The sequence below is a fragment of the Mus musculus genome, chromosome 8, assembly GCF_000001635.26.
Source record: "Mus musculus strain C57BL/6J chromosome 8, GRCm38.p6 C57BL/6J".
Classification (NCBI taxonomy): Eukaryota; Metazoa; Chordata; class Mammalia; order Rodentia; family Muridae; genus Mus; species Mus musculus.
Window position 1 is genome coordinate 120,726,991 of NC_000074.6, and position 8,149 is coordinate 120,735,139.

Genomic DNA, 8,149 nt, shown 5'->3' on the forward strand with positions numbered 1-8,149 from the left:
AGAGTCACTTGCCACCAAGCCTGACACCTGATCTGCATCCCAGGAGCCACAGGGTGAAAAGAAAAAGCAACCCTCTGGCTTCCACACAGGCACCATGGCATGGGCTCCCTGCTAAACACGTATGCGTGCGCACACGCACATGCATATGCATGCATGCACATTCATATGCACACACATAGCGCACACATACACAAAATTATTAATTAAAATGTAATTTAGATTCGGAGTGGACACGGCGGTCGCCGCCTCTAAAGAGAAGACTCACCACATCTATGGCTGGGGTTCTGAGCTCAGTGTTTCAGAGGCCTCCAGGCAGACTGCAGACTGTGAAGGAAGGTGCAGAATCTCTCATTGGTACAGAATGGATTCGTCACACATTTACCAGTTCAAGAATTCCCGATAAAGTGTTTCGGCCTAGACCTGAAGATCATGAAAAGTACAGCGGGGACCCCCAGAGGCCTCATAGACTGTACATTGTCATAAGAATAGGAAGTACAAAGAGGCATCCAGGGCTGGAGAGATGGCTCAGCGGGTAAGAGCATTGACTGCTCTTCCGAAGGTCCTGAGTTCAAATTCCAGCAACCACATGGTGGTTCACAACCATCTGTAATGAGAGCTGACTCCCTCCTCTGGAGTGTCTGAAGACAGCTACAGTGCACTTACATATAATAAATAAATAATTCTTAAAAAAATAAAAGAGGCGTCCATACTGGGAAAAAGATACGATCAAGATGCTCGGACTACAGAAGGCACACAGCCCTCAAATTCACAAGAACATCCCACCGGTGGATGCAAAGCTGAAAGTGGTTAAACCCTAGATAGGCATCCAGCGCCTGGAGCTGCCACAGGGACTTCCCACAGAAAAGACCATGTCCAGCGCGTGCCTCAGGGGCACCGGGGAGTTGGTCATGTGGTGGCATCTGAAGCCTGTGGAGCTGGAAGTGACGTCCTGACGCCACACAGCTTCAGCTCACAGACACACTTACTGAGGAAGCCGTTCTCATTAAAGTGTATGCTCATCAAAAAAAAAAAAAAAGTAACTTAATTTAAAAAAGGATTTCTTGTAAGCGATGTCAGTAATCTGGTGAGTTGGTGACTCTGTTTCTGGGTACCCTATCTGCTGTTGTACTAAGTTTTTCCTGTGCCTAAGCCGTCTTCCTATTAGAGATGTAGACTTGCTGTGTGTCTGGTCACTTGTACACAGGTGGGGATACATCGTTCTGAATTCATTGAAATTTCTGAGTGTGTGGCTCCCCTGGCCCTGCCCGAAATATGTTAGGTACATCTTCCTGGGGGTTTGTGTGTGTCATAAGCACACTGGTATGAGTCATGTGTGGTTTATATTAAACACACAAACGTGTATTCTTTACAGGGTCTCATGTAGCCCAGGCTGGCCTCTAACTCATTTAGTTCAGGATAACCTGAATCCCAGAGCCTTCTGTCTCCGCCTCCCAGGTGCTGGGTTACAGGTGTGTGCCAACAAACCCAGGGAAATCTACGTTTTCAGTAAATTGATATCTCTTGGCAATAGTTCCCAAGAGAGTTCAAAGACATGTTTTATGTACACTTACAATCCATTTACTTGGAAGAGTTGTTCTTTCTAGGACTGTTCTAGGCACTTCCATGGATAATAAATGCAAGCGACCTCCAGCCCCTGCAGGCAGGAGTTGCTGAATGCTTCCTGCGTTTCCCCCTTATCTTAACTCTTCATCAGCTTTGATGCATCTTGCAGGCGTGCTCTGAACATGACAGCTAGCACACTCTGGGTATTTAATAAGCAGCCGATTCATGAACTAAAGCTACCCTCAAAGGTGAAAGCAGTTTATTTAAGCTACAAATAAACACAGGTGGGTCTCAGATTTGGCTTGTTTCTTCTCTGAAGCAATGGATGGGGTATTGTTATCACCTAGTCAACTGTTGCCCGAGTCCACCTTGAGCAAATAGAATGGACGGATCCTGTAAAAGAGAAACTGGGGCTAAGAGAACAGGGCAAAGGCCACCTCTATAGCACAGATAAGTTTCGCCACAGTCCTGAATGGCTTGCTAAGTCCCAATTAGCTAGCTTGAAGTAATCTCACTTTTATTGGTAGGAGGTGCTTCCTGCATGAAAGAAAAATCCACTTGTGCATGAGTACATGCACAACCCACACACACACTCACACACGTGCACATACCACACACATGTACTCGCACACAACATGCACACCCGCGCACACACACATAGATGCACACCACACATACACACACACACACACACACACACACACAGGAGCACTCACATGCACACACTCACATGCATACACCACAAACATGCACATACATGCATGCACACGCACACAGACTCATGACTGTATGCATATGGTCCTGAGCATCCTGAAATGCTGAGATCCTGTGCTGGGTTTAGTAAAAGAATTGATGACTCTTCCCTTATCTTCTGGGATCGACTATAGCCTTTGACATTCTCTTTGCCTTTCCCCAGGTGAGTCACTTGAAGCCCTGCACCCGCAGCCTGGGCTCAAGCCTCCACTCTGGCCCTAGGAGTATTCTGAGCCTGGCTGAATGCCACTCTGATCATTGTGGTTTTGTGTGGCTTTGTGTCCTGTCAATTTACGTGTCCAGCAGGATGGCTTTCCCTTGGATGTATGTCACTCTACACCACTCAGACACCACTCAGATGAACACGCCACGTGCCCCGGCTCTGTGTTGTGTGTCCAGTGGTCTTGGTTCCCACTCAGCCCCACCTCCGCCCACAGGAGAGCTCTCCTGAGCATCCCAGCAGCTAGCCTGACTGCTTTTCAAGTGCACACCCACGAGACTCTGAGGCCTCCGTCCGCTTTGTTCCCTCAGTCTGGTGTCAGAGGTCCATCCTGTGCTGTGGCTGGATGCAGAATAGCCCGTTCTGATTACTGCAGTGCCCTCCACAGTGGGGTTGCTAATGCTTGTGTGTGTCCTAGTCACCATTCTATTGCTGTGAAGAGACACTGTGGCCACCACAACTCTTATGAGAGTTTAACTGGGGCTGGCTTGCAGTTCAGAGGTTTAGCCCATTTTCATGATGGCGGGAAGCATGGCGGTGTGCAGGCAGATATTGGACCAGTAGACCTACATCCTGACAGTGGGCACAGGGAGAGAGAGAGACAGAGAGACAGAGACAGAGAGAGACAAGACAGAGAGATGGAGAGAGACAGAGAGGAGACACACACACACACACACACACACACACAGATGTGGAGTCTGGGGTAGGCTTTTGAAACCTCAAATCCTACCTCCTCTAACAAGGCCATACCTCCCAATCCTTCCGATCCTTTCAAATACTCACCCCCTTGCTACTAAACACTCCAATACATGTTCCTATAAGGGCCATCCTTATTCAAACCACCACAGTGGTTGTGCTATTTGAGAAATTTGTGATTTTTTTCCCCTAAAGACTTTTGCTTGTTTTCTTTTTTTTCTTTTTTCTTGAGACAAGGTCTTATGCAGCCCAGCTTGTCCTCAAACTCACTAATATAGCCAAGCATGGCCTTGGACTTCTGATCTCCCTGCCCGTCTCCTGTGTGCTAGGATTACAGGCATGTACCTGCATGCCTGGCTTAGGCAGTGCTGGGGACCCAACCAGGGCTTTGTGTCTAGCCGAGAGTTTTACAGCTACAGCCCTGACCCTCCAGGGATTTGGGGAGCATGAAGGAACTGGACTCTGCCTTTGTGGACGTCCTGCCTTCACTTCTCTGGGGTGTGCTTAGCAGCTGGCCTGCCTGACTTAGAGGAGGTTCCAGCTGTTTGCCAAAGTGCTTTAAAGGAATGGCAGTCTCATCCTTCACGTGGTTCCAGCATCTGCACTGTCGTTTTATAATTCTAGTCATCTTGGAGAGTGACAACATCACCTTATAGTCAGCTCCCCTGGGAGATTTGGACCATTTTCTTTTCTCCCTTTCCTTTCCTTTCCTTTCCTTTCCTTTCCTTTCCTTTCCTTTCCTTTCCTTTCCTTCCCTTCCCTTCCCTTCCCTTCCCTTCCCTTCCCTTCCCTTCCCTTCCCTTCCCTTCCCTTCCCTTCCCTTCTTTTGTTTTTTTGTTTTTTTGTTTTTTTTTGTTTTTTGTTTTTTGAGACAGAGTTTCTCTGTGCAGCCCTGGCTGTCCTGGAACTCACTCTGTAGACCAGGCTGGCCTTGAACTCAGAAATTCGCCTGCCTCTGCCTCCCAAATGCTGGGATTAAAGGCGTGCACCACCAAGCCCGGCAGATTTGGACCATTTTCATCAGGACTCTAGGCTGTTCTGAGTGCCATGGCTGTTTAAGCTTTTTGATTCCCCCTCCATTTTTCCTTCCCTCCCTCCTCTTTCCCCTCCTCCCTCTTTCCTTTCTCCCTTTCTCCTTTCCCTCCTTCCCTCCCTCCTTTCCCTTGCCCTCCCCCTCCTCCCTCTCCTCCCTCCCTCCTTCTCCTTACTCTGTCAGTCTTTCCCTCTCTCCTCCTCTTTCAGCTTGCTTGCTGGAGACAAGTCTGTGCACTCAGGGCTTGGTAAGTTAAGCCTACTTAATGCCGATACTCCTAAGAGGGACCAACTCAGAGTTGGCATTTGTTTTGTGTCCTTTTCCTCACAAAGATATTTTGAGATCGTTAATGACCCCCATAGTTGGTCAGCTTTGTGCAAATAAATAATTTCGGGGGTGGGGCAGAAACCCTGAACACTTGCTTGGGCTAGAGGGATAACCCACGGATGCACAGAGGCTGCGCTAGAGACAGACAGTGGCTATGAAGTCTTCAGACTCTGGCCTTTGTTGCCAGGGTTACAGGATTAGTACTCTAATAGCCCAGATGCTCTTGTGAGCCACAGCTGTCTCTGCATCGTGCTCCGAGGAGGTAGTGTTCAAACACATACGAAGTGGCTTCTGGGATTTGACCAGACAGAAGTGATTCTTCTTGGGACGGGAGGAACCAGCACGCGCTGGTTTTTCTTCTTTCACGGTGCCGGCTTCGGAACTCAGCGCCCCTGCTTGGGTTAAACATGGCCTCTACCGCGGAGCTGTACTACAGCTCAGTTTGTCGTTTGTCTTCTCTTATTGACTCACAGGAATTTTACAAAGTGTTCTGAGTAGAAGTCCTTTCTTTTTCTTTTTGAGACAGAGGCTCAATGTGTTCCCCAGGCTAAAAGTTAACTCCCAGTGCGAGGATCACAGGCTTGCCCCGCCACCTTGGCCTAGCCAATCCGGGTTCTGGAATCCCAGGTGCTGCCTCGCCCTCCTCTGGTTTAGCCAATCCTAGTGCTGGGATCCCAGGTGTTGCCCCGCCCACCTCTGGTTTAGCTGCTCTTTCTAGACCACTTGGTGTCTCTCCAGCCTTGGCTCCTCCCACTACTCAGAATACCAATTCACACTTTTTTTTTTTTTAAAGATTTATTTATTTATTATATGTAAGTACACTGTAGCTGTCTTCAGACACTCCAGAAGAGGGCGTCAGATCTTGTTACAGATGGTTGTGAGCCACCATGTGGTTGCTGGGATTTGAACTCCGGACCTTCGGAAGAGCAGTCGGGTGCTCTTACCCACTGAGCCATCTCACCAGCCCCTGGAGAGATGGCTCAGCCGTTAAAGGCTAGGCTCACAACCAATTCACACTTTTATCAGTTTTATTTATTGTGTGTGTGTGTGAGTGTGCATGTATATATGTGTGTGTGTGAGTGTGCATGTGTGTATATGTGCGTGTGCTTCTGTGCATGTGTGCTGTGCATATGCGGGTATGTGTGTGCATGTGAGTGTGCGTATGAATGTGTGTGTGCTGGGAACCCCATCAGACTGCAGGTGGTAGACCTGCATAGATGAGAAAGGCTTTGAAAAATGCAGGGTTTTTTTTGGGGGGGGGCACACATAGAGGGTAACATGCTCACTGGGGAGCAACCTCCCTACACAGGAAAGGGGTTGGCAAAGCTTGCTTCAGTAGGACACAGGGGACTTTGATCACGAACAAAGAGGAGTAAGTTGGACTACACACTCACATACATACACACATGCACATGAGTATACAGACATACACATATACACACATACACACATGCACGCACACATATACATACATATACACACACACATGCACACAGATTTAGAATAAATTTAAAAAAATTAAAGCATGAAATGTAATTTTTAAAAGATATCAGTGTGGCTGGAATCTGGGTTTTTTAAAATTAAGGTCCATGAAGGCCGGCATAGGAAAGAGGTCAGAAGCTGGATCTTGAGGAGAAGGAGGTGGTAGGAGAACAATGGCTCCCCAAAGATGTCCAAGTCAAAATCCACAGAACCAAGAATGATGTCAGGGACTGATACTCCTCATCTGACGTTGACTAGAGCAACGACTCTGGGTCATCCAGCTGAACCCAGTACAGCCACGAAACCCTTAGTGCAGTGGCCCTCAACCTTCCCAATGCTGTGGCCTTTTAACCCAGTTCCTCCTGCTGTGCTGACCCAGACCATGACATTATTTTGCTGCTACCTCATAACTGTAATTTTGCTACTGATATGGATCATAATGTAAATATCTGATATGCAGACGGTCTTAGGCAACTCTGTGAAAGGGGTCCCGACCTACAGGTTGAGAACCGCTGCCTTAGTGGACCAGGGAGGTTGTAGAGAAGAGCCAGGGACATGAATGCACATTTGCTGGCTTTGGAGATGAACGAGCTCACAAGCCAAGGATTTCCCTGGACATGGCCTCTCTGAGCACCGATTCTCCTCAGAAGGACCTGCTGACACAAGTGGGTGAGGAGTGCCTGTCTTTGTTCTAGTGGCCATACACAGTGAGTGGAGAGGAGGCAGTTTTTAGGTGACAGGAAGGTGTGTGTGTGTGTGTGTGTGTGAGAGAGAGAGAGAGAGAGAGAGAGAGAGAGAGAGAGAGAGAAAGGGGACAGGGACAGAGGGACAGGGACAGAGAGAGTGAGACAGGGACAGAGATTTGGTGACAGTACCCATAGCAAGGAACCTCAGAAAAAGCCTGGGTCACAGCAACAGCAGCCTGGTCTCTCTGGGTGGGGGTGTGCTCTCTGGGTGTCTTAGTCAGGGTCTCTATTCCTGCACAAAACATCATGGCCAAGAAGCAAGTTGGGGAGGAAAGGGTTTATTCAGCTTACACGTCCACATTGTTGCTTATCACCAAAGGAAGTCAGGATTGGAACTCAAGCAGGTCAGGAAGCAGGAGCTGATGCCGAGGCCACGGGGGGATGCTACTTACTGGCTTGCTTCCCCTGGCTTGCTCAGCCTGCTTTCATATAGAACCCAGGAGTACCAGCCCAGGGATGGCACCACCCACCATGGTCTGGGCCCTCCCACCCTTGATCACTAATTGAGAAAATGCCTTACAGCTGGATCTCATGGAGGCATTTCCTCAAGGGAGGCTCTTTTCTCTGTGATAACTCCAGGTTGTGTCAGGTTGTCCCAGAGAACCAGTCAGTACACTGGGTCTGGAGGACATGTTTAATTGCCTCCTCTGGAGAGGCTGGGAGGTGGTGATGGACTCTCTAGAACACTTCGGGGCCTCTTCTCCTTAGTTAAGCCCTGCACATGCCTCTTCTCTTATGCAGTGATGTGACCTAGCTCCACCCCCGACATATGACTTATGCCAGGAGATCCTACACTGAATCTCTCCTGAGTGGCTATCGCTGGCGTGTGGGAAATGTACACGTGGCTCACATGAGACACCACCTTCATAGCTTCACCCTCAAAGACCCCATCAATATTCAGCTGTGAGTCAGTGCCCATTGTAGGTGGCTTGGGTTCTCTTAGGTCCTGAGTGGAGCTATTTCAGACTTCTAGGAAAACAGTTAGAAAAAAATAGACCCCACTCACACCCCGATGTATATGGCTTCAGGACAGTTGTCAGGCAGGCTGGGCTGGTGTCTTCTAGTGTGTACAGAGACACCTGCTGCTAGGACCAGAAGCTAGGGCTGGTGTCCCTAATCTCTCTCTACCTTTAGCTAAGAGGCAGGCACACTGGGTGGACATTTGGGATCTGTTCTGTGCCTTTGATATTTGTAAGTAGGAAAATCTGCATACGCTTATAAGGTGCCTATTTGGGAAATGAAAGGGGTATAAATGCACACAGGAGTCTGTTGTAGTAATCTGAGCGTGTCTGACTTCTGGACTCTGCCCTTCACAGCAAACACTTATTA

The 8,149-nt window shown here is 48.6% G+C and overlaps 1 pseudogene; it reads left to right on the forward strand.

Annotated features, from left to right (window-relative positions):
* On the forward strand, nt 221–1,021 carry Gm18709 (predicted gene, 18709; annotated as a pseudogene).